Here is a 15222-nt window from a genome sequence, read left to right as displayed (position 1 = left end):
CCCACATGCCACAACTAGAAGGACCCACAACTAAAATATACAACTATGTACTGGGGGGCTTCGGGAGAAGAAGAAGAAGAAAAGAAAAAAAAGATGGGCAACAGATGTTAGTCCAGGTGCCAATATTTAAAACAAAACAAAGAAGGATAATGTAGATTTATCTGTTTTGCCATAGAAAGAGATTTACAACATATTTTTGAAATGATTGAGAAATTCAAACGATCAAGAACATATATCGGATGCTCCTGTTTTTTGTAGAGAAAGATGTATACACATCTACACACATACACGTACAAAAAAAAGTGTCTCCAGGGTTTAGTAAAGCACTTGGCAATTGGTAGAAACTCTATAAACATTTAATGAATAAATGAATGAATAATTAAAATAGTAAATAAATATTAAATAAAAGTTATAAACCAAAATGTTAACATGAGTTCTTTGTACGTAGAAAAATTATGAGTGATCTTTCTAAAAAATGTGTTTTTATTGTTTCGGAGTTAGATCTGTTTTCTAATTTTTTTTTTTTTTAAAGATTTTATTTTTTCCTTTTTCTCCCCAAAGCCCCCCAGTACATAGTTGTGTATTCTTCGTTGTGGGTTCTTCCAGTTGTGGCATGTGGGACGCTGCCTCAGCGTGGTCTGACGAGCAGTGCCATGTCCGCGCCCAGGATTCGAACCAACGAAACACTGGGCCGCCTGCAGCGGAGCGCGCGAACTTAACCGCTCGGCCACGGGGCCAGCCCCTATTTTCTAATTTTTATACGCTGAGCGTGCGTTACTTCTATAACAAGGAAAAATCTTGGGTTTCTGTTTCAATTCTGCCACCAACTTATTTTCTGATCCAGGACACTGCCGCAACCACCCCCATCCTGCCTCAGTCCCGAGCAAGAAGTCGGGGCTGGTCGGATGATCTCCAGGCCCTTCTCCCGTGGCTGCTGGAGCAGGTGGGTATGGAAGCCTCTACAGCAGGGGGAACAGGCATGAAATAGAACCGGGAACAGAAAGATTCCCCAGGAGCCCGATGAGAGCGTGTAGGGGAGGCCATAAATCCCATTGTGGCCTCAGAGGCCAGCAGGAGGCACAGTCAGAGCTGTCCAAACACGTTCCCTTCACTGAGCCTGAAGCCACATGACATCTGAAGCCTGGTGGAAAAAGCCAGCCAAGAAACAAAACAAGGACAGCTGAGAAGGACCTAGAAGTTACCCGAGCAGACGTTAGCTTAGAAGGCCCCCAAAGGCTGATGGACTCTTGAGGGCCATGAAACTCTAAGTTTAGTGCAGCCACCTTGGGAAACAACCTAGCAGTTTCTCAAAAGGTTAGACATAGGGTTACCATATGACCCCGAAGTTCTACTCCTAAGAGAAATGAAAACATGTGGCCACACAAAATCCTGTACGTGAACGTTCACGGCAGCGGTATTCATAAGAGCCCAAAGGTGGAAACAAACCAAATGTGCAGCAACTGATGCACGGATAAACAAAATGTGGTATATCCACACGATGGAATATTATTCAGCCGTAAAAAAGGAATGAGGTACTAATATATACTATTACGTGGAGGCACCTTAAAAACATAGGCTAAGTGAAAGAAGCCAGTCACCAAGCGCCAGCTATCGTATGATCCATTTATACGAAATGGCCAGAAATAGCAAATCTATGGAGACAGAAAGTAGCTTCGTGGTTACGTAGGGCTCAGGTGGTTGGGGGGTTGGGGGACTGATGGCTAAAGGGTATGGAGATTCTTTTTTTTTGAGGAATATTAGCCCTGAGCTAACTACTGCCACTCCTCCTCTTTTGCTGAGGAAGACTGGCCCTGAGCTAACATCCGTGCCCATCTTCCTCTACTTTATACGTGGGATGCCTGCCACAGCATGGCTTGCCAAGCGGTGCCATGTCCACACTTGGGATCTGAACCAACAAACCCCAGGCCGCCAAAGCAGAACGTGAGGACTTAACCGCTGTGCCACCAGGCCAGCCCCTGGAGATTCTTTTTGGGGTGATTGACTATGTTCTAAAATTGATTGTGGTGATGATTTCACAATTCTGTGAATATATTTAAAACTACTGAATTGTTAAGCCTAAGCGGGTGAATTGTACGGTCCGTGAATAATGCTTCAATAAAGCCATTATTTTTAAAAAGAAGAAGAATGCCTCTAAGCCTGCCTCTTCCTAACCCGTGTTATTAGTTCATCTTGCACCAGCAAGTGTGATCATAGCACCCATTTTTTAGGGCCACGGCCCGGAGCTGGAGAACAAGAGGCATGTGGCCCAAAGGCTCTGTTCACCTCAGCCAACAGCCAGCGAACCGACAGACAGGTGAGTGAAGCCATCCTAGGTCACCCAGCTGCCAGCTCACACTCCCACGGACCATTCCTACTTGAACCAGCCCAGCAGAGGTCAGTCAAGCTGGTCCAGACCAGAGGAACTGCCCAGCTGCCCCACAGAAGGGTGAGGTCAAAGAATGATTGTTGTTTAAGGCACTGCCTTCTGGGGTGGTTCGTCACACAGCAGAAGCTAACCGACACACCTTTGATATAAACGTGCGATGGTTCCTCCAGGGACTACATGAAGCTGCAGAGCTGCTGGGCTATAGATTTGTCATGTCTTCGAGTCTGCTTGATATTTCCAATACTTTCCACAGTGGTCATGTCCATTTATACCCCACCCCCAGCCCTGTGGGCGGGTTTCTCTGGCACCATAGTCTTGCCAACACTTGATAATGTCAGATAGTTTGATTTTTGCCAATCGGATCGGTGTGACATGGCATCTGGTTGTTTTCGTCTGCCATTCCCTGATCGCGACAGAGGCGGAGTATCTTTTTCTGAAGTTTTTTGGTTGAATGGGGTTTCTGCAAAAGAAACAACGAGCTGGGTCAGGTTTGTATTTCTCCCTCTTGATGCAGCTGAGTCCCACACATTCTTGCAGATGCGTGACGAAGTTAGGCTTCCATCGCCGACTGTCCCCTCCAACTCCTCCGCCTGCCTTCTCCTGTAAGACTCAGCTCAGGCATGGACCGCGCCAGCAAGGCTTTCCTGATCTCCAGCCCTCGCGTTGGGCTGGGGCCCCCTCTGTGCTGCGTTGGCCCCTCTGTCTGAGCACCCACGTCAGGGTCTAGTAATTGTCTAACTCCCCTTCTAGAGCGGGGGCCAGGGGAACCGGAAACCGGGGCCCGAGCCCCGCTTCTAGGACCCGGCCTATCAGCTCAGTGCTGGGCCCTAGGCCACCTCCTTCCTAGCAGCTTTCTGACAGGAGTCGTCAAAAGGGCGAATACGCATTCCCCTCTCTTACCCCGGCACCATTTATCTTTGCTGTCTTTAGAGCGGATGGAGTGCTTCTGAGTTCATGATCTCATTTTGATTTAGCAATATTAGTAAAAGTATAAAAAACTAAATTAATCAGTATTATATTTCTACGGCATTTTTTGAGGAATAGCCACGTGGAGGGACACTGTGCTGAGCACAGTATGTGCATTATCTCACCGAGTCCTCAAAATGACCACACGGGGAAGGTAGGTCCATTTTATAGATGTGGACACTGAGGCTTGCTAAGTTGGGGTTGCATCCATGGTCAGTCTGACTCTAAGGCCCTGTGTTTTGCCCTTAATCGTGGGGCCATACTGCATCTATGAATATGAGACTGAGACCCAGAGAAAGGGAAATTGTCCAAAATCTTCCACGGGCCTGGAGCTGCTGGTCCAGCTCCTCCTCCCGTCGCCTCATTTAAGCTGAGGTGGGCAGGAACTATCCTCCTGGGTTTACTCACACATGAAAAGTGAAGCAATTCGGTCCCTTGCCCTGAGGTCACAGAGTGACGCGCTAGTGGGGCAGGACTCAGGATCTGAGTAGTGAATCTGGGTCTTCAGTGCCAGGGTCGGGTCAGGTTCGGGCCCGGGGACCACAGCGCTGGAAGGCCCCCGGGGGGATTCAGGTGGGGCTCAGATGTACATCTGAGAGCTGCATTTTAACAGGTGCCAGGGAGAGTCCCGTGCGCATCTAAGTGTGAGATGCTGAGTCCCTCCATCCTCTGTCTTAGCTTAGGACCCTGAGCGAGTCATCTGCCTCTTTTCACTTCACTTTTCCCATCTCTAAAATGGGGAGAGTGAAACAATGTAACACTTGAAAGACGGCAACTTTAAATAACTGTTATTAACGATGTATATGCGTTTCCTAGGACTGCCACAAACCGAGCGGCTTAAAATGACAGAACTTTATTCTCGCACTGTTTGGAGGCCAGAAGTGCAAAATCGAGGCATTGGCAGGGTCGGTTTCTTCTGGACGCTCTGAGGGAGCCCCCACCCCATGCCCCTCTCCCAGCTTCTGGTGGCTGCTGGCAATCCGTGCTGTTACGTGGCTTCTGGCAGCTTAACCCACCTCTGTGTTCACGTGACCTTCTTCCATGTGTCTCTGTGTGTCAAATCTCCCTCTTCTCTCTCTTACAAGGACAACAGTCCTTGGATTTAGGGCCCACCTTATATCCAGGAGGATCTCAACTCCAGATCCGTAACCTAACCACATCTGCGAAGACCCTTGTTGCAAATAAGGTCATTTTCTGAAGTTCTGAGTGGTGAATGACACAAATTTGGTGATTGACACTGTTCAACCCCCTACAGCCTGTTATGTGCAGATTGATTGCAAAAATAGTCCCAGTTGTCCCCCTGCCTGTGTCCACGCCCTTGCGATGTGACTTTGCAATTCCTGCCATCAAGATGTGGGGTCTCCTCCCCTCTCCCAGTGCCTTGAATCGGGACGGGTCTTGTGACTTGCTTTGCCAACAGAATGTGGTGGAAGTGAGGGCGTTTCCGTTCTGAGCTTAGGCATCCAGAGGGCTTCTGCCTGCTCTCTTGGACTGCTGCCTCCACCGTAAGAGCCGGGTGAAGTTAGCCTGCCGAAGGCTGAGAAAGCACATGGAGCAGAGAAGAGGCCTGCCCGCTGAGGCCAGCACAGCCAGCCAATCTCCAGCCGACTCACCAGCCGACCACAGACATGCGTGCGACCTTGCCAAGGTCAGCTAAGTGGGCTCAGATCAGCTGAACCCCTCAGCCGACCCCCAAATAAGTGTTTATTATTGTAAGTCGCTGAAATGTTGTGGTTGTTTGTTATGCAGCATTAATGTGGCCATGGATAACTATTACAAATTACTGTATTAATATAAGTAAAATAATATACCAGCACATTTCACTCTGGTGGTTGTAATCTCAATAGATTACTCGAATCTCCCTAGAATAAAAGTTCCACGAGAACAAAGATCTTTCCTGTTTTATTTCCCACTGTGTCCCCAGGTCTTAGAATAATACATGGCCCTTAGTGTGTATTCAATAAATGTTTTTTATATGGATGGAGGAAATCCAGCCTCTGCCTCCTCAATAAAGGCTTACATTTCCAGCCTAATTTCCTTATCTATTATTTATTTATTTTATTGTTTTTTTGGAAGATTGGCCCTGAGCTAACATCTGCTGCCAATCCTCCTCTTTTTGCTGAGGAAGACTGGTCCTAAGCTCACATCCATGCCCATCTTCCTCTACTTTATATGTGGGACGCCTGCCACAGCATGGCTTGCCAAGCAGTGCCATGTCCGCACCCGGGATCCGAACCGGCGAACCCCAGGCCGCCGAAGCGGAGTGTGTGCACTTAACCACTGTGCCACCAGGCCGGCTCCTCCTTATCTATTAAATGGGGGTGATATAGACACCTGGAAGAGTTGTTATGAGTGTTCAATGAAGACAGGAACACAACGTGCCTGATCCATAGTAAGCGCTCAATAAACAGAAGCAAACACTATTTAGAATAGGGAGGTTGTAATCCTTTTGGCTCATGGACCACAGAATTTAGAAAAATAAAACATCGATACACATATACGCCAAAGATATGTGCACAATTCCAGGGACTTCACAGATGTCATGGAGAATGAGCCCCAAGTTAAGAAGCCATAATTTAGAGATATTTATAAATGTCAGCTATTTTTATTATTATGTCCACCATCTGTAGCACCTAATCGATGCTCACTAAGAAGATGCTACTGAGCCAATTAATAGTGAAAATGCCTCAGCGCTCCCTACAGCTCCTCAGCCAATGACTATCTCAGCCCACGGTCAGTCCTTCCCGGCCCGTCCCCGTGTAAGAAAGGGTTCCCGGATGGTGGAATGACCTTGGCTTATTCTGACGAGTGAAGACAATGGCGCAAACCTTTCTCCGCGTGACCAGCAGAGGCCCCCACAGTCCCCCTGGGCCACCTTGCCCAACCTTCTCACAGTGAGGCAAAAAAACTCTGATTTCCTCCAACTCCAAAATCAGAAGAGTGTGATTCTGGGCTGTAACTGCAGCCTCCTTCTTGCTACAGTGCCTTTTAATTAGGCATCAAAAAGCCCTGGAGATCATGCTGCTTCCTTGTAATGGCGTGTTCCAGAAAATTACTGCCATCAGATTAAATTAAAGGAAGGTTATTCGACTGGCTCCTTAGGCATATGTCGGTGGTGTTGGGATGGCATTAGGACCATTGTTACTGTTATTATTATTTACAGAGCAAGGCACAAATATACATCCTTCTGGAATGTTATTGGTGAGACCAACTAGTTCTCATGGAATAGCTAGAATGGGAAAGGCTGAGAAATCATGCCTGGCATTGGGACATGAGGATTTTCACCAACTGGAGGTAGAGGAGAAATGTCTAACATGAGTTGAGAATATACTATTATGGGCTGAATTGTGTCCCCCAAAATTCATGTGTTGAAGTCCTAACCCCCAGGACCTCAGAATGTGACCATATTTGGAGAGAAGGTCTTTAAAGAAGTAATTAAGTTAAAATGAGATCTTTAGGATGAGCCTCAATCCAATGTGACTTGCGTCCTCATAAGAAGAGGAAATTTGGGGGCCTCCCTGTGGCCTAGTGGTTAAGTTCGGTGCGCTTCTCTTTGGTGCCTGATTTGCAGGTTTGGATGCTGGGCGTGGACCTACACCACTCATCAGCCATGTTGTGGCAGCAACCCACATATAAAGTGGAGGAAGATTGGCACAGATCTTAGCTCAGGGCTAATCTTCCTCAGCAAAAAAAAAAAAGAAAAAAAAAGGAGGAAATTTGGACACAGACATGCACACACAGAGAGAAGGAAGACCATGTGAATACGCAGGGAGAAAATGGCCATCTACAAGCCAAGGAGAGGGGGGCTCAGAAGAAACAACCCTGCCGACACCTTGATCTCAGACTTCCAGCCTCCAGAACTGTGAGAAAATAAATTTCTGCTGTTTAAGCCCCCCGGTCTGTGGTATTTTGTCATGGCAGCCCGAGCAAAGTAACACACACACTGCGCCCAGAGGAGTGCTTGGCATACGTAACTGCACTGGATCCTCACTGTGTCCTTTATTATCTGCATTTATTGGGTGAGGAAACAGACCAGAGGGGTTCGTCACCTGCTCAAGGTCTTACCACCTGGCGAGTGGCAGAAGCAGGATTTGAACCTGGGTCAGTCTGACTCTGATGCCAGCCACACATCGCCAAACTGCGTCAGACTGAGACGAGGAGGAGAGTCAGCCACTGGCCCGCATGAATTCTGAACATCTTTCCCAACATAAACAGTGGAGGGTTCGGCATGCCGCAAAGCCTCAGACATATTTTTAGCAAGCTCTGGTGTCTGTCATACTCTTGAAAGACTGCCACGCTCCCTGAAGATTCTTTACAGAGTACAAGTGCTCCTATGAATCTTTGCGAGCTGTTAGAGAAGGCGCCCGACGCTCCTCCAGGAGCATCGGAATCCGCATCTGTGGAATGATGGCTCTCTGTTGCTTCTAGAAGGCTATCAAAATTGTTTAGGCCAGGATTCCATGTCTGTCACGATCTGCCCCTGCTCACCTGGCCACATACCTACTGAATCCAGCTATGCAGAACTTTCTTGCAGATTCTCTGGGGACCCCCTCCTCATCCTTCCAGTGTCACCCTTCAAATGTTCCCTCTTTCAGGAAGGCTTCTTGACCTCACTTGAAACAATCAGGGACTTCCTCCTCTGGACATTTGTTCTACTTTGTCCATCTTCTATGTGATGGACGCACCCTAAGGTGACCCCCACGATGAGTCACACGCTTGTATAATCCCCTCCTCGTCATTTTGGGCAGAACCAGTGACTTGCTTCTAACCAACAGTCTCTGTATGTGGTTCCCTTGAATAGGTTCCCTTAAATGGTAAAGATGCAGGGATGGCCCTCCTGAGATTACATTATGTTGCAGAAGATTCCATTGCAGCAGACCGGAGGGAGAGACGTCCTTGCTGGCTTTGAAGAGGTCAGTCGCCATGTGTGGGCCACATGGCAAAAAACGGTGGGTGGCTTCTAGGAACAGAGAGTGGCCTCCAGCCAGCAGCCAGCGAAAAGGTGGGGCTCTCAGTCATATTGTCACAAGAGATGAATTCTGCCATTGGCCGAGTGAGCTTGGATGTGGGTCCTCCCCCAGGCAAGCTCTCAAATGAGAATGCAGCCTTGCCCACACCTTGATTGCAGCCTCATGAGACACTGAGCAGAGGAACCAGCTATTATCACGCCCCGGACTCCAGGAAACAGTGAGATAATAAATGTGAATTGTTTAAGCCATCAAGTTTGTAGCAATTTGTTACACAGCAATAGATAACTAATACATTCTGCTACAACACATAGCCAGTGTTATTCTTTATGTGTTATTCCCAGCGAGATGGGAGCTGTGAGAACAAGGACAAGAGCAGCTCTTTCAGCCCCTACACAGTACCTGGCACACAGTAGGCACTTGATCCATGTTTATCGAATGAATAAATGAATATGATCTTTGAGATTCCATCAGTCTTTTTTGTTTTTTAAAGATTGGCACCTGAGCTAACATGTTACCAATCTTCTTTTCTTCTTCTTCTTCTCCCCAAAGACCCCCAATGCATAGTTGTATATTCTAGTTGTGGGTCCTTCTGGTTGTGGCATGTGGGATGCCGCCTCAATGTGGCCTGATGAGCGGTGCCGTGTCCACACCCGGGATCTGAACTGGTGAAATCCTGGGCTGCCATGGCAGAGCGCATGAACTTAACCACTTGGCCTCTGATCAGCCCCTCCACCAGTGTTTTTAAAAAGTCACTATAGTTCTAGGATGTTGAATCTTCCCTTACTGTTACCTTCACAGAAGGTCAACGAGAATATCAAATTTCCAAGAAATAAGGAAGAACGCAGAGAGCAAGCATTCCTCTGTAACAGATATAAATTCTCTGACACAATTCGCCAAGCACTTGGGCACACCGGGCTCCATAAATGTAACAACAATGTCTGTAATAACAATGACTTTGACCATCTGTTTGAAGATGGTCAAAGTCAAGGGAAAATGATAAAATCTGCTGAAAGGCTGCTAGGACCATTAGCTGCTTTTTGAGACCGGAGGCAAAGAGACATTAAGAGCCTCAAATCCGTCGGAGGCAGACTCATCAGTCAGCCAGGGAGCCTGGGACAGAATTTCAAATGTGAACCTGGCCAGAACCCCCAGGAAACTCTTCATGCCTCCCCCTCCTCCTGGTCTCCTCCTCCCCCTCCTCCTCCCCTCCTCCTCCTCTGCCTTAGAAACAAACACACACTTCTTAGAGCTAGGCGGGCCTGGAGATCATTGCCTCCAAGCCCCTCATGTACAGATGGGAAGACCGAGGCACGGAGAGAAGGGGCTTGGCCAACAGTACACAGAGGGTGGCAAGCACAGCATCCTTTTTCAGAATCCCCTGAAGACAGAAGTTAAAAATAAAAACAAAACAGAAAGCTTCCTTGAGGATCAGTGAGGAGGCAAATACACAGAAATTTAGGCATCTCATTATTAAAAAAAAAAGTTATGCAGGATCTATATAGATAAGCAAAGCTAAGGAGTTATTTTCTCAAAGCGATTCTTCTAGCAGCCCAGAGCTGCCCTGGTCCCAGGCACCGTGCTGCGTGCTTCACATGCGTTAAATGCCTTCCAACAATTCCGATTTTACAGCCCTTTTTATGGTTCTTTTTTAATAAATGAAGAAACTGAGGCTCCCAGAGGTGACGTGATTCCTCCAAGGTTGCATAACCAGGAATAATTTAACCAAGTCTGTCTGCAGGACGGAGCACTTTGCTGTGACGCCGAGAGGAGCAGGGAGCTGAGGCTCGGGGAAGGGGACGCCAGCTGGGACCCCCATGCCAGAGCTCACGATGCTCCCGCCAGCCCCGCATTAGCACATTTGATGCGCACAACCCAGCAGCTCCTGACTGTCAGCTCCAGGAGGGCTGGAACCCTGGTGGTCCTGTTCCTGCTGAGTCCCCAGGATGTCGCCTGGCAGATGGGAGGAGGAGCTAAGTCAGGTGTGAATGATGCCCCAGGGAAGCCTGCCCATGTGTGCAGGGCAAGGCTGTTTCCGCTGGGGGCTTCTCTCATCCGAACCAAGCTGATGTGTGGAGTGAGTGAGTGCCCCAGGGTAACCAATACATAATCCCCTGATTAAAAGCTTTTCCAGACCTCGGAGCAATCGGATTACAACACAGCAGGCCCGAGAAGGTCACTGCTGCTCCTCTGCCTCTTTCCAGCCCACAAATTGGCTCCCTGCAATTTATTATTGCAATTATTAGAGTTAGCTATCTCCCCCACAGCTGTGTGAGAGACATCAGGACCGATCCCACCAGCTTTACGACAAGGTGCCACGAGAGCCAGCAGTGGGCTAGGGTGGTGAGAGGCTAAGAGAACAGACGTTGGGGAAACCACCTCACAGCCCAGACACTCAGTTTCCTCATCCGGAAAGTTGGGGTAATAATAATATCCGTTTCACAGCGCTGTTGTGAGGAGTAAAAGAAACGATGCCTGTCAAGTGCTTAGCTCTCTGCAAGCACTCGGTAAATTTCCCTTTTAGCTGCTAATGAGAGAGCCTGGGACAGGCACCACTGGCTCCTGCCCGACTGTGGACAAGGCAGGGAGCCACCTTGTCTGGCCCTTGGTTGTCCTATCTGTAACACAGGGGAGGGAGAGGGAGGGAACTCAGTATTCATTCCACAATTACCAAGTGCCTACTATGTGCTCGTCCAGGAGCTGAGCACCGGACACAGAGAGAAAGGAGATAGCGTCCTATTCTCGAGGAGCCCTGGTGTGGTAAGAGCTTTAAGCAAGATGGATGCAAGCATCATGGGAGCGTCTGATCAGAACTTTGCACAGATGAGCTCAATCAATATGCCTAATAACACAGATGACAATGCCACTGTCCCCATTTTACAGGTAAGGGCACTCAGGCACAAAAGCCCTCGGTGACTTGCCCGAGGTCACACAGGTAGCGAATATCAGAGACGGGATTGGAACCCGGAAATCACCTCTATGCTTTAACGCTCTTCCAGCACAAATATCACACAATTCTCTGTGACCATGAGACAGACTGGAGATTACACCCAGGCCAAGAGAAATACCTGTCTCTCCCCTTCTCTCCTGACATTTTTGTGCTGCTTATTTTTCTCGCCTCTCTCTTAATCTCCCTGCCTTTCCATCAATGGTCTGTATTATCTGCCAGTCATAGAGGCGAATCTCCCCTTCTCTCTGCTCATCCCATCCCCACTGACATCGCAGGGGAGAGACGGGCTGTGGTCCTGCAGCAGAAGTCGTAACTCCAGCGGCTAACCTCCTTTCTCTAGGGACCTCGGAGCTGGGACATGCGCCCTGCGACACCCCGCATCAGATGGCTCGGAGCCTCCTCTTGCTGTGTCCAGGCGGAGAGCCCCGGGGTCCCCCAATCTTCTCCATCTCCATCTCTCTCAGTGATGTCTTCTTTATTAACCTCCTGCTCATTCTTTCCACCGTAAAAGGTCAGCTTGCCAGCCAGGAATCATTAGAAGGGGGCTTAGTGTTAACCTCTGATATTCCCAACCCAACTTTCGGGAAAATGTGGGCTGCACACCATTTCCATCTGGGACCTTTTAGCCTCTTTGAGCCAAGCAGATGGAAGGCTGCTTCACAGTGGTTGCGTAAGAACTCTGGAGCCAGACGGCCTGGGTCGAATCCTGAGTCTTCCACTGACAACTCTGTGACCTTGGGGATAGTTCCACTCCGACATCTCAGTGTCCCGTCTGTTTTCTTAGGATGATGATGATAATGATGGTATCTCTCTTTACAGAGTGGTTGGGACTGAAGGAGTTAAAATATGTTTATATTAGCTATTAAATATTACATATTAGCTATATTTTCCTGCACGTCCCTTGGGAAATGCATCTCAAATGAAATTAATCTCTATTGCCTCCTGAGGACCCATTCCAGTGGATAAGAGCAGAGGGGAGAAGCTCCAAATGACTATGAAATAGCAGAAGCCTTTTTAAGATCGCCATAAAAAAGAGGAGAAGATAATGAACAACTTTATGACACTCTACGAGCTGTGCATGCTTTCATTTACTGCACTGGACGTCGTGCTGACAGCTGCCCTCAGGGGAGACAGAGCAGATCTAGGGGGCCCATTCACAGCCGAGGAGAGAAGCCAATTGCTGTGGGTCACTCAGCTAGGAAAGGGACTTTCTGAGACGAGAATAATGGTTTTCTGCCTGATATCCACAGCACAACTCAATGTGTCTCTGGGTTGAAACAAACACGTAAGAAACAAGCAACAAACAAAAATCCGGTTCAACCCCAAACAGCTTCTAAGTTAAGTACAATTCAGTCTCATTCCCTTTGTCTTTTCAACAGATCCAGTGGGTCCAGGTTTCCAGGAACATCCAGAGAAGAAGGGCATTGGTTGGCCGCAGTCGGGGAACAATAATAAACTATGAAAAGTGGCTTTGGGGAAGACAGCAAGGGAAGCTGGCAGCGTACACAGAATAATATTTTCCTTCTGAAGAGGGCAGTATGCAAGCAAGGCCAGGTCTGCTCACGTCCTCAGGCTTTCCTTCTAGATCTGGAAGGCGGGGGGACAGCGCAGTCGTCAGGAGCCCGCACATCTTGGGTTTCCAAGACCTTATTTCTGAACGACAAACACAGCTTCAGACATGAAATAGGATTCTGGAGGTTTGAGCACAGTTACACGCTGTCTGTCATCAGAGGGGACGCAGTGCAAACTGACACGGAGGTGTTTCTGCAAGAGGGATGGAAGAAACCCCAGGGAGTTCCTTTTCCGTGTTCTTGGACTCATCTGCCCTCCCAAATCGGCCTCTGTGACATGAAACAATAGCACGGCATCCCAGATGCTCTCTGATGTTTGCAGAGGAAAGTGTTTCTTTCTCTTCTAAGACGTGTGTGCAAAGTAGTTTCTGCTGCCTAAGGCTACAGATCTTTTTGCAAACATCCTTTGCACAGAAAGAAAACATTGGGAATGGGGATCTTAGCTTCTGGGATGCATTTATCAAGCGAATCGCAGTCATTCTAATTAGAACACAAACTAAGTGAAAGCTAAGCCTGAAATGCATTTGCAGAAAAGCTGAACTGTGTACAGTTAAGCTGTCCTTGGTGGCATCTTTGAGGTGTGCCATTCATATATTTTTGGGGGTAAGGTAGATTGATTCTTCTCTTAAATACCTTTGGCTAATTGCATCGAAGCCTTCAAAGGGAGTTCAGAGGAGGATGAAGGATACACATTATTAATTGCTAAACTTTGAACTGTTAAGACAGATGTTCAAAGGTAACGTCACTGGTTATTTAAAACACCCTGTCCAATACGTCCAGAGCACATTAATTTAACCTACATCTGTTTTAGGGAAGCGAAGAGGAGAATTGAAGATTTGGGGGGAAAATAAAGCCTCACTTCCTAGCCTCAGTTTTGGGAATGCACAAAACTAACAGTGTTGAAAATTCTTCCATGGTTCCCCAATGTCCAGAAAACAAAGTCCATTCTCCTTAGGGGGTCACTTCTTTGATGGATAAAGTCCTTACCATTTCCCCCTCATCTAAACCTGGACTCTCTGAGCCAGGACAACTCTTATCCTACTGGTTTTTAACTTTATTTATTAATGTGATCTTTCTCCCCTTGCTAAACCGCGACCTCCTTGAGGTCAGGGATTTCATCTTTTTAAGCAGGGTCTCCAGCACCCGCACACGAGCCAGCACAGAATAGGTGCTTGGAAAATGTTGAATAAAGTGTGAACGAATAAGTAAACGGACACACAGAGGAGTGAATAGGCGAATGCTCCATCTTTCTGGGCCCAGCTCAAACCCACTCCTCAGGTGACACCCAATCTGTCCCTCCGCCAGACAGAAGTCAGATGGTTCTGAAAGGGCAATTCCAGAATATTTTTAGGGAAAATACAGATTTCTATACAAAAATAATTTAGGAGAGGCAATTCGGGTGGAAGGGATGTATGTGAGGTGCGTGTGTATAGGGGGCGCTACTGGGCTCCTTAGAAAGCCGCCTTTGAATGAGAGCGCAGGGTTTTTTCTTAGCTTGTATTTGGGGGAGGGGTGGGGTGGGAGATGAGACGCCCCGGGTCACACCTTGGAACATCTTCCCAATTCATCTTGGAATGGGAAGGCACAGAATAGTTTTTTCCCAACCCACTTCATACATATTTTTAAAATTTTGTAGGTTCACATGCAGTCTTAAGAATTAATACACAGACAGCCCAGGTACCCTTCACCCCGTTTCCCCCATTGTTGACAAGGTCACAACCAAGACACTGACATTGATACAACCCTCCCACCTTATTCCGATCTCACCAGTTTTATATGCGCCCATTGTGTGTGAGCGTGTCGTGTACACTTTCTATTTCTGAAAACAGCCCTCCTGCCTCCTGGAGACCCCGCAGGAGGCCAGTCCGATCTACCCTGCACAGGAGTTGGCTCCCGAGGCACCAGTATATACTAGTGTCTCTTTCTTGCACACAGTAGGTCCCAACAATCGTCCACACAAACACTTGAACTTGCACGTCGGGGCGTGCAAGAGGGGAGCGCAACGTTTTAAGGTGGAAAACCAGCCTGGAGCGTTCAGTACTCTAGAGGCAAAAAGTTAGCGATTTTCCCCCACAATTGCAAATTAGCTAGCTGGCTAACCGCTCCGAAGCGATCCTGATGCTCACGCTTCGATCGCGGAAGGGCACAATTTTTGGACCAAGCCCCCCTCCTGCCTCCCTCTCCCCACCAGCGTTGCTGGAGAAGTTGGGGGGGGGGCTCCCAGTGTCCCCGGGGCTCCTCCCACCCCTACCCCTCCTTTCACCCCTTTCTTCCCCGGGGCTGGACTGTTTCACCCCGTCTCCAGGCAACCGCCAGGCGCGAACGGGACGTCATTTCCTGACGAGCCCGCGGGGGGAAGGGGCGGGAGAGGGGGAGGGGCAA

Source organism: Equus przewalskii, chromosome 26 (genome assembly GCF_037783145.1).
Source record: "Equus przewalskii isolate Varuska chromosome 26, EquPr2, whole genome shotgun sequence".
Taxonomy (NCBI): Eukaryota; Metazoa; Chordata; class Mammalia; order Perissodactyla; family Equidae; genus Equus; species Equus przewalskii.
Note: the sequence above shows the minus strand (reverse complement) of the source record.